Raw genomic sequence first — 12,029 nt, 5'->3', positions numbered from 1 at the left:
TTCAGGCAGTTTGGGTATGAGATCTCAATTGATGTGGCCAGACCTGGTTTCTAACCAGTGCTCACCTAGCTAGTTTAAAATAATTACTAGATATTTGTGTAAATGTACTCTGGAGGACACATAATACATTATATCAGGGAAATTAATTGCAATTCTGCAATGGATAAAAGTTTTCTAGTGGCTTTCAAATTTTTATTAAGTGAAACAAGATGGCCACATTTGCTGAGAAGAGAGATGGTTAATCCTTGTCTGAGAAATCAAGAGCAAATTCTGCACAAGGAATCTATGTTGCTTTACAGGAGAGATCCCTCATTTTAGATCTGTGTGGAAGAATATTATGTATTAAAGCTGCAGACAGTATTTGCAAAACATTGATGAAAACAGGGCACATTGCCAGTGGAGCGCTTGGTTAATGTGCATGATGAGCCTGGTGATCTCTTATCTTTGCATTCAACATATATAAGGCTTAATTTGTAAAGGCCGACTATCATTATTTCTGTGCTTAAACTTATTTTAATATATATATTCTGGTATCCAGTTGTTGAAGGTTTTACCTATAAATTTTAAAGTGTGTGTCACAATTTTCATTGAAACATACATTACACAAACTTTTTCAGTGGCAAGTTGTAACAAAGCTTTTTTTTGAACAGTAGTTTCTTCAGTTACATCATACTGCCAAGATGCCTGCCACTGTTCTATGAGACACTGTTTTCACTTGCCAAAAACTTAATATCTTTCAGAGGCGAAATTTTCCATGTTACATATCTGCTTTGGGCTGATACGTATCTAAAGTTCAAACTCAAACAGTGCTGTCATTTCTCAGAATATGTTCAGGATGATAAACAAATCCTTTTTTATTGTTAAGAAGAGCTGCATGCTCTGTAGAAAGGTTTTTGATGTGGCAGAGAGATTGCTCTTTTTCCAGCTGAAGGTTTATCTAGCCTGCATGAATGTACCTCCATCTGGCCAGGTTAGAACATTTGAAAAAGCTTCATTTATATGTGCTCATTAAAAGCTTTTTCAGAACACAAAGCTATATTTAGCCAGGAGATCTCACTTGCAGTGAGGGTGCTGCATCCTCTCTCGCTCCAGCTGCCCTGTACGCCGCTGTCAGGCCCAGAGAATGGCAGAGAATACTTACTTCCAGGATGAGCATCTTCCGGTACTTGTGCCCACTGTGTATGTGGAGGGCCTTTTCCAGATAAGATACTAAAAGAGGTGGTAGACTGGGACAAGATAGCTGTCACTGCTACTGGAAAAAGCAAGAGCATCAGGGCAAAGCAGCATAAAGAGCTTGTTAAAGGACCATTCCCCAGGTAGAAAATGTCTCCTGCAAGAACCTGGAGTTGAATGTGGGATTTCCAATCAGTGTCTTCCTCCATGGCCAGAAAAGAGCTGTCAAATCCACTGGCAAAATATGTTTCATATTTTCCTTCGCTGGCTTACCTAGTTTAACAATTCACATGCATCAGCAAGTGCTCCTTTAGCCCAAACTGAGAATCCGTATGGCCTGGAATTTCTATTTTTGCAGTAAAAGAGCAAAGTTAATAACATTAAAAGAAATTTGACACTCCAAAGTGAAGCACTCCAGATTTGTGATGTGCAGTCATTCCTTCCCTTGCCTTATTTCCTATGAAACCTCCAGATTGAACAACAGATAATTCAGGGATTCTGGAAACAGCAGCCTTATTTACTTCAGAGCTTTCCTACACTCCCACACTGACCATCTTCCACCCAGAATTTTGCAGAGGCTGTTTGGAAAAATAGGATGTACTCATGTACTTAAAACCAGCAGGATAGCATATGCATGAAGGGGCCAAGTTTCAATGACCTTATATTCTTAGCTCCTAACTGAAGTTTTTAGACTGCAGTGTGTTTGATTTTGCTCAGTTTAATACACATTTGGAGAGGGAGAAGAGGTTGTAAGATCAACTAAAGAAAACCAAAACACTGATGCAGGATAAATCTTACCTTGTTTAAAAGAGGAAGTAAACCAGGTATCAGAGTTTTCTTAGCTGTGGCAATGGTAAGATTTAAACAGATTTCTGTCTTTAAATGCTTATTCAATTTCCTGTAAGTTCTGGTTTTATTTTTTTTCTTCCCTTTTAATTTATTTTTCTTTTTTTCCTTTTTTTTTTTTTTTCTTTTCCCCTGCTTATAATTAACAAAGAACTGAAAGGTAAGCTGCAGTTTTACAGAAAGGTAAGGACCTAATAGTTTGTAAGTACTTAAGTTCAAAAAATGGCCAGTGCAAAAAAGTGTGCATCTGTTTCAGTTCAAGTGACAACAAGCATTTCGTACTGGCCAGCTCTTGGAGGTTTGAGGCTACAGTCTTTACAGGCACAACTCCATTGACTCCCCTGAATAAGCCAAATGCACTCCAACTGTTTTTACTTTCTTTCGTTTCAAAATGGAATTTGGCCTGGCTGCATCTCTGATCCTGTGGGGCTTTGACACAAACTGGTGCAAAGCCAAAAGATTGCAGGTGTGGAGTGTTGTACATAACTCTGCAGGGTTAAACAATGACAGCAATTCTCTGCAAGCTGTTGTTACTTTTCTCTATTTTATGGCCATCTCTTGTATTGGGTAAATATATCTGTGACTCTGTTCCAGGTATCCTTTTAACAAAGACATAAAAAATGGAACTATATTCTGGCCCTTAAAACATTCTCACTTTCCCAATCCTAAACACTAGCCAAAATTAATGAGAATCTTTGGAAACACTTAGTCTATTCAGCAATTAAGCTTTGTTATTAGTGAATAGCTGAATTTACATGCCCACCAGTATTCTTTTTAACACTACTTGCCTGAATTAGAAAGAGTCTGAAGTTCTGCAATGTGAAACTCATTGTTTAGTGTCCCCTTTCTGAAGAAATGGGCCCCATAACCTCTTCTTCCTTGTATGTCTTTTCTGTCTGTCTTAGGTTCCTCTGAGGTGCTGTTAACCCTGCATATTAGCCAGGTGACTGGTTTGAAAACAGGCCTTTTGGGAAAGTTCCTCTTTTCGCATAGGATGGGACAGAGAGTAGGGAAGTGGCTGGAGATCAGTCTATTTTGTTTCATTGTTTACTACAAATTGTTAATTATTTTTCTGGATGACCTTGTGCAAATATTTACATTGCTTTGGAAATTTAGTGAGCTTTTGTGATGATAAAGGGCAATACTCCACACATTCTGCTTTGGTGTTTTCAAAAGAATGTGACTGGTTATGTATCAGGCTAGATTCACCTGTGAGACTGTCTCAGGGTACCTGTTGCATTTCTCCGTGGTAGAATGGACCTTCCCTAGTCTGGATTTGTGTGATACTGTTGTAAAGGCAGACAGTGTCACTGTCAGACACCCTTTCTCAGGTGTCTTCTGGAATGGAGGAAGTAACCTTGGAGGTGCACTGGGCAAACAGTGACGTACTGTGATTCAGATCACTTATAATACTTGAAGCCAGAGGCCGTTTATTTTGGTGAAGATAGAAATGGCTCTGAAAATGTCTAAAGAAGAACTGAGAATTTATTTTCTTAGGAATGCATGAAGATGTGCAGTTGTCTTCAGAGGGTGGTAGGCTTTCTGAGAAAGAGTGATATTTCAGGATTGTGTTTGTCTTGGCTGGCTGGGGTAAGGAAAAAGCTTGAGGCCTAAAAGAGGAAAAGGAACCAGCATTCAAGAGGAGCTCAGCTGAATTATGTGGTGTGGCAAGAGGATAAAGGAGGTCATGTAGGGGAGATGCAATCAGGAACAGATTTTTTTTGTGTGTGACAAATTAATACACTCTCACACTCACTGGGATCCTACCTTCTCCATTCAAGTTGCCAGGACTTGTGTGTGGGCTTTTTCAGTGCTGTCAGTTGCTATACTTCATTAATGACCCTTAAGGGGCTAACATTAACACCTGTTTGTACTTATTTCCTGTCACTGTTTACTCTCCCAGATGGCACAAACACAATATGCCCAGTGTATTAGGCATTTGTGAGTAATGCACTCTTTGCCAGCCAAATGCCATTCATGTTAAATTTGGCAGCCATTTCATAGCCTGAAGAATCAGTTGTCTAAGTCAAAAGCAGAAACTGCAGAGAAATCTTAGATTCTCAAAAAAAAAGGAAAGAAATAGCCCAATTGTTTGTCTTTTATGTAATAGTTTGTTTTCTTGTACCAAAAGTGTAGAACTGAGGAGAAGAATCAACTTTAAATGAGTGCCTGAGATTGAGATGGGTGGCTCTGGTGCAGTTGGATGAGGTGTATATGTGATCCTGAAGCTGTTATTTCATGACCAGAGGATGTGTGGCTTTGTTCTGATGACTGAAAGCCACAGATATTGGAAAACGTTGCTGTAGAGAATAATGTGTTAATAGTCTCCAGCTCTTGAATTAAGTCTCGCCTAGGGAAGATACTTAAAGAAGTAACCAGAAGGCTGATAAACAGTGTTTCTGGAGTGCTCTGAGAAGTGAGCCAATACTGGCCAAAATGTGTCGTGTATGTGTCATGCATGACTTCAATTTCCAGTTCTCCAGAGCAGGGAACATGTTGTTTTTTTTTTTCCTAGGACTGTAGTGTACCATGGCCATTTCCAGTTCTAGGGAGGTGTTTTACATTGATAGTAATAAGAAAAACACCATGTTAATGCCAACTATCTTGGCTTTATCAGATAAAAAAAAATATTGACATATGCATTTGGGAATTTCTAGCCCAGCAGCCAAAGTCTGAAAGATGAGTAAGTGAATACCTCTGCTAACCCATAGAACAGTTGTTCATGAAAATCATTACTGTATAAATTGCTACATTCTGCACAGGAAAGGTCAAACAGTGCGCTCATGCCAGCAGTGGGCCTATAGACACATTCTTCCGGGTCAGATGATGTTATTTAGAGGAGGAATCCCCGACAGCCGTGCCTTGATGACAGAGATGATGCTACAACATTTATCTCTTGATTCCACACAGGAAAATATACAAAGCTTATTATTTTACTAGACCAAGCAAAGCAAAGACCTCATGGAGTTGTGAATGCAGTCAGTTATTGTTGAGGTCCTTAATGTGGCATATGTCTCTCTATTGCACTTGTGTATAAATGTTAAATTCAATTAAGAATGTGAGCCAGTTTTTAGCTAAATAAACAGGACCATTTAAGATACAGATCTTGAGTACTGTTTCTTTACTCATAAGATCTTACACATCTGAGTGAACACGATCTTATTCACTCATTAGCCCCTCCCAGGATGATGGATAATTTGACAACAATCCTATTGAACCTGGACACTCTGTTCTTGTAAGTAAAAAGTTTCTGACAAAGGAGATAAAGAACAAGGCAAAAGCTGCAGCTGGAGAAAAGCCACTGAATAGTGGACAACTGGAGGATCAATGAGATTTCATCTTTCCCCAGGCTATCAGAGCAGAGAGGATTTTTAATACAAGGACTCAATGTCACAAACAGGTGGTACATCCATTTTATGTTCCAGTGCTGCACCAACATCATCCCCAACATACAGGTAAGAGTAGCTTATGGGTAAGGGGACACAACTGAAAAGATATTGACTTTGTTCTCCTTGTCATTTTAGAGTCTCTTCTCTTAGAATCAATCCTTGGGCTTTTGTGGATGTTGGGATATGGCTGCAAAATGCCATAGAACAAAAGTACTTATGGTTAAATATTTTTCTGTCAGTTTTACCAAGCTTGATATCCAAAACTTCAGCAGTTTGTATGAAAAATTCCTTTTTTCTTTTTTTCTGGTTAACATGTGCCAGACTCATGCATTGCAACACTATAGTGGCCATGGGTAAACTGGCTTCCTGGAAACCAAGCAATTGAAGAAGACGCTTAAGAAGATGAAAGGAGTTAGAAACACAGAGAGACACAGAAAGACTCAGGGTGTCTGGCTTCAATGGTAATGATTTTGATCTGAGACTTCTGTTGTTCCTTGGAGTTTGATGCCCCTTCATTGAGGCTGGTGTCATGGAAGAGGTTATCTCTAAATTAAGGTAATTTTTGCATTCGGTTTTCCAGTGTGCTTCTACAACCACCACTGAATACTATTGCACAACTGAATGGGCAGCAAAGAGCAGGAAGGAGATAGAAACACACATACGACATGCTTTGGATTTTGGAAATGTCAAGCAGCTGACTGAAGATTTGGCTTTTTGAATCCAGACATCCAATAAACACTGGTTTATATTGGAAGTATCCTCCTGCTTCAGTTTAACTCCCTACTGATTACTGAGGTTTAACTTCCAATATCAGAAGAGGTTGGTGTTTCTCACAGAGAGCAAGACTCTGTTTTTTTGAAGCCTGGGCTCAGATTAAAAGGAGTCAGAGTGGCTCCTTCTGTATGAGAAACATAAGATTTCTAACATTGCTTGAGGAGGCCGTATAGCCCAGAGTAAGCCTCCTTCAGCACAACTGCTTCACAATAACTAGTAGAACATATTTAAAGGTCTGAAAGCCTTGCTCACTGTGGGACTTAAAGACTAGAATCTTCCAGCTGTGGCTGGGCCACCGATTTTCTCAACAGCTCAAGAATATTTTCTCCTGTACTGGCAGCCCTGTGAACTCAAGCAGAGTGCTGGAGAGCCTGTTGTGTTCTTTCTGCCTCCTTTATCAATATCAGTCATAAAAACTAAGTAATTGGGATTTAGATGGCAATTTAAGTGCTGATAAATATTGAGAAAGAGTGAAATCTGTTTGGCTCTTTTCACAGCTGTGACAAGATGGCTGTGATGACAGGATTAAGCAAATGTGTGCATGTGTATTTGTGCATATTCACAAAACAATGGGGTGAAGATGCTACTTACAAAATTCAAGCAGAAGTAAATGTGTTTATGAGAGTTATTTCTCTCTTTTCAACTTGGATTAGCATTTAGAAGTGCTTGCACAAGTCACTTTTACAGGTCTGCTTGATCTACCTATTCTCTAGCTCAAACAAATCTTTTATCTGACTTTGAAAAAAGTAAACCAAATCTCACTGATGAACAGAGCCTGAGGAGGAAAAGATGGTACCATGTTTGATATTCATTCTCTTAAGGAATATCCAGGGAGACCTATGGAGACTGTGTAGGATTCAAAATCTTCCTCTACAAGTTGACTAACAAATACTAGATGAGACATCCTTGTGTCATTAGTGGAGAGCATACTCTGGCTTTCAGACATGCCATTGCCACTGTCTGCTCAGGGCAGTCTGCATGGCAGTCGCTAGTATTAGGAAGAGAACTGAGAGCACTGTCTGTAGTCTTGGGCAGATGGAGCACCCTAAAAGATGCTTTACTTCAGTCCAGGCACTATTTAGCCTGGACATTGGTTTGAAAACTCAGTGCAAGAAACAACTTTAATTATGGAACTAGGATTTTCCAGATGTAAAAGTCCATTTGCACAAGTTTGAATCCTTTTTATTTTTAATCACTGCTACTCCCTGCTTTCTCATTCCATATAACACACATTTTTCATCATCAGCAAATGGAATCACTCTGAATATACTGTTATTTCTAGTTTAATTATGTCTCTGTACTTTGATTGATGTGGATAATATGTTCAGCATGATCCTGTGCCACAGATTATCATCAAAACAGATTTGGCTCTGGAGAGTCTTTGGCTTGGCTATAACACCAGACATTTTTTTCTCAAAAGTATTAAGAAGATTCATGAAGTCCAAGGCTAGAAGAGAGAGAGAAGTTCCTGAATTCTCTGTGAAGGGAGACCATTAAAATGTCTGGAGCAGGTTTCTCTATTACTGATGAATATGGACAGGAATTGCCATTCTGTCTGACTCCAAAAGAACTTGCATTACTGTTCCTGAGCCACAGGCTGTTTTTACAGCCTATTCGCACTTTTGTGTCCATGTACACCTGCCATTACCAAATTGCAGTGCCTCAAGAACAGCCTAGACAGACTAGATTAACTGTGTCTATGCTGTGAAATTCAGGCATGCCTGCAATTTTCCCAGCCACCGGGAGGTTACTTGTGGTCAGAGAATGTTAGAGCCTTCCTTGCCATAGATTTGGCCCGCTGCAACTAATGTTCTTCCTGGACACAGCCTGGCAGCTCAAAAGACCCAGGGACCATTTCCAGGAGACTCTTTGTATGCTCTTGACTATTGCAGAAGTGGTCTGTTCGATTTCCATTCAATGCCTGGGAATGCCACTCGGCATGTGTAATTAGCCAAGAGTCGGGCTCAATGCAATTAACTGCCCCAGTGTACTGTACTAGCAGTGCTGGCCATAGTGTCTGAAAGTTGAGGACCTTTTCTCCACTTTGTCTCATACCTGTATGTGAAGAAGTAACAGCCTCATGACTGCTGTTATTTGCAATCATGGTGGATAACTTTATGTCCCATGATAGGTCTCTGATACTCCTTTTTGCCTTGTTCAAATGTGCAAACCAGGGGAAGACTCCCAAGGAAGACAAGAGTTGATTTTGCCTAAGTGGGCAGCATTGTCCTGTTGCTTGGCACATTCAGGTGCAGACTCCACACTGTACTTGTGCATTTGGAGTTAAACCAACCTACCTGTTCTGACATTGTGATACAGAAGCAAGAAAAGACAACCACCATCATTACACAGAATATCAACTATTGCTGGCCTGTAGGGTCAGCTGAACATCCAGCATTGATTTGATTTCTGAAGGACTGAACACCCAGTATGTCCTTTTATGTTAATACCTACCAGTGGATTCTCAGCTCTTTTGAAAATCAGGCTATATATTTGGGTCCTCAGACATGGTCTATATGTGTCAATTTTTGAAAGTCTTGGCTTTACTAGGTGTGATTTGTTTAAAATAAATCCCTTTTCTTCCTCAAGATGCTTCCTAGAGCTCTGGGGTAACACTACTTCTTTTTCTGCTTTCCCCCTGGAATTTATCTGGGATTATAGTCTAGAGGAGGTCTGTAATAAGACTGCTTATGCCAATGAGCTGATTAATAAAAGGCTGATAGAGTGCTTACTTATAAAGACCTGTTGCTCATAGTAGGCTGACAATCTTAATAGGTGTGATGGTATACTGAGAGTCTTTATGGTAGAGACAACTACCTTCTTTACCCATTGATTCCTTCCCTGAAATCTTCAAGGCTTCATACTGCTTTACTTGACCTCTTGTTAGTGAGAGTGGTACCTTTCAAGTTCTTCTTGCCCTTGTTGGTGAAACCTTCTCAGGTGTTATTGAACTGGTTATTGGGATGGACAAGGAGACAGGTACTGACATGTTGCGTGCACTCCGTTTTAGCTCATTCTGTCAAGTCTTAGTGCATGGAATTAAGCAGTGTCCCCATCACAGTGTTTTCTCTCCAAATCCTTGTCACCTACACAAGATTCTTCACTGGTGAATCTCAGATATTTCAGAGATGACTGAGATTGGAAAAAATATTAATCAATATTGCCTTATAAAGGAAATAATCACCTTAACTACAGAAGAACTAGTGCCTCCTTATACCAAGTTTTTCAATGCCAAGACTCCATGAAGATTTCAAATAAAAGAGAAGCAGAGCTTTTTCACAGAGACATATTCTGTGATCCAAAACCCAGTTTAAATAATGAGACCCTTTAAAATGAATTTGTATTCATTGAAATTAATTTCTTCTCCAGGGAGAAAGGCCGATGTGCTAAAGCAAGTTTTATTGTCTGTGTGTAGAAATCAAGGTAGTAAAGTCCAACCTGCTTTGCAGGAATATTGATGGCATATAACTCTGTTGTGTCCTTAGCTGTTGCTTTGTGTATTTTTTTCTGTTATTTTGTGAGTAAAGCTTTTCAGCTGGTATATTGTTTTTCTCCTTCCTCCCTTGAAAAATAATCTTAGAGATATGGAAACTGTGGTACGAATTTTGCTTCAGTTTTGCACAACTGAATTGAATAGTTTTTACTATGTTTTTGGTCTTTGTTCTGCCTTCTTTTCTGTTAAAACGCAATGTTAAACAGCTGTTTGACTTGCATGAGCGGTGCTTCTACTTTGCTTCAAGACACTTAACCTGTGTTTAGTTATTCTTAGGGAAGGAAGGCATTTTTTCATGAAATCTGTACGAACAGACCTGTACCATTTTTTGATGTAGGACAATTTATAGAAGTTGTGGCTTTGCTGTAGTGAGAGGGGTTTATTATTATGATGTCTGGTTCCATGGTTTGGTTTTGGGTAATCTAGCATTCTGTGCTCATTATTTTTTATGGTGGGGCTGGTGCGTTTTTGAGGCATTTCTTAATACAATGCTTTGGATGTTTTGTGTTGACTGAAATTTCTCATTCCACCCCAGTATTCTAATTTCCTCATCCACTGAGTTTTTTGCTCTGATAGCATTGGGATTTTTTTTTTCCTCTCCTCGTTTAGGTTTCTCTGTCTTTCTTCAAAATTCCAGCTTCCCTGTTTCATTCCCTCTGCATGCTGCTCTGTGTTTTTTGTTGGTTTTATTTACTTGTGAACTCTCTAGAAAATGTTTAAGCTGTTAGCTGTCTCTTGTCTATTTTGCAGATAGGCTGTAGTGACTCTGAAAGTTATTTTGGAGCTAATACATGCCCTGCAAACCCAGCCATTTTAAGCATGCTCATTTCCTTTTAGATGGAGAATCTGTCACTGGGTAATTGTATTCTTCAGTTTACTTTATGTTTGCATTCACAAGCTCACAATTTTTGTTTAAAGTTCAGTGATCCATCCTGCAAAACATACTAGAAGCATTTAATCTCTTATCACAAAAGCTATGTGTAATTATTTTATTTTTTAAAATTGAAAATATAAGTTCTTACTTTTTTGTGTGTTGTGGTACAGAGTAAGTAAAATGACATACAAGTGACACATGGTTCATAGGACAAAGTCTTCTTTTGTGTTCCTCCTGGACTGATAATCTGTCATGGGTAATATTTAGTTTCCTCTTTGCAAAGATATGTGTGATTACACTGTCTGAAATGCAGACTAGGGAGTACTGTGTTTCTGATGAACGATATTTTGGACCAAATTTGACCTGTTTGGACCATTTAATGGTGATGGGGGTGTGTTAACTGGAAAAATACAGTGTGTTCTGTGAAAGGTATTTGCTTTCCACATGACATGCTTATCTATAAATAAGAAGATTAAATAAATGCCAGGGAAGGGGATCTTTGAGATCTGTAGGATTAGAAGAAGATTGGACATCGACTTCAAAGAGAACTAAGTGCTTTTGAACATCTTGCCTTTGACACTATTTTTGCAAATGTTTTCTTAGCTGAACAATAGTCAATATGCAACAAATCTCTCACAGCATAGATTGACCCAAATTATCTGCTTTTGTGAGAGGAGGTTCACAGCTTTCATTTTGCTTTATCAGTAGAGAAGCTAGGTTCTGTTTTCTGAACTAAGGGTATCAGGATTTGGAAATACTTGTGAAATGTGTGTCATTTTCCAGAAGATGTTTTAGAAAGCTACATGGGAGACTATAATAAGCTATTAAGAAAATGGTTATTCAGAGATATCTATATGTTGTGGCTTAACCAAGAACTATTTAAGACACCACAGCTCCAACAAGTAGGTTTTTTGCAAACTTTTGTAGTGCTTAGTGGCTGATGACTCTGCTTGGCTTGTGTTTTACCTCACTTTTAACCTCTGCACAGCATTGGCAAAGGGAATGATTATTCTGCATTTATCATTCCCTGACAGTGAAAAGGCATCCTGAGCATTTGGAGTTGACACAGTAAATGCTTGATCCTCACAGCAAAGCTCTCAAGGACATTAGACTGGCCATGGCCATGCAGACCAGTCAACTCCTATACTTTAGAGGAGTGTCTTGATATGGACTTAATACCTACAGCACTCAAGATGATTGTCATTGTGCTGTGACTGTCAGCATCTGCTCTGTGCTCACTAACCAAGCCCTGTCTCCAGATAGAAAGTTCCTCCTATTCTGACCGTTTTACCCAGTATCAGAGGTACATCATTAGAGTTTCCCTCTGTTCTCATTGTCTCACAGAAACTGTCCACGTGACAATTAAATACTGCCTTCTGAAGCACAAGGAATGTTCTGGATGAGTAGAAAAATCTTGCTCTTCCTGCACGTGAGGCCTGAGAAGCACCTAGCACTGAGACTGTGCTCCAGAATGGGGATT

This window comes from Streptopelia decaocto, assembly GCF_964273445.1.
Source record: "Streptopelia decaocto genome assembly, chromosome: Z".
In the NCBI taxonomy this organism is placed as follows: domain Eukaryota; kingdom Metazoa; phylum Chordata; class Aves; order Columbiformes; family Columbidae; genus Streptopelia; species Streptopelia decaocto.
Note: the sequence above shows the minus strand (reverse complement) of the source record.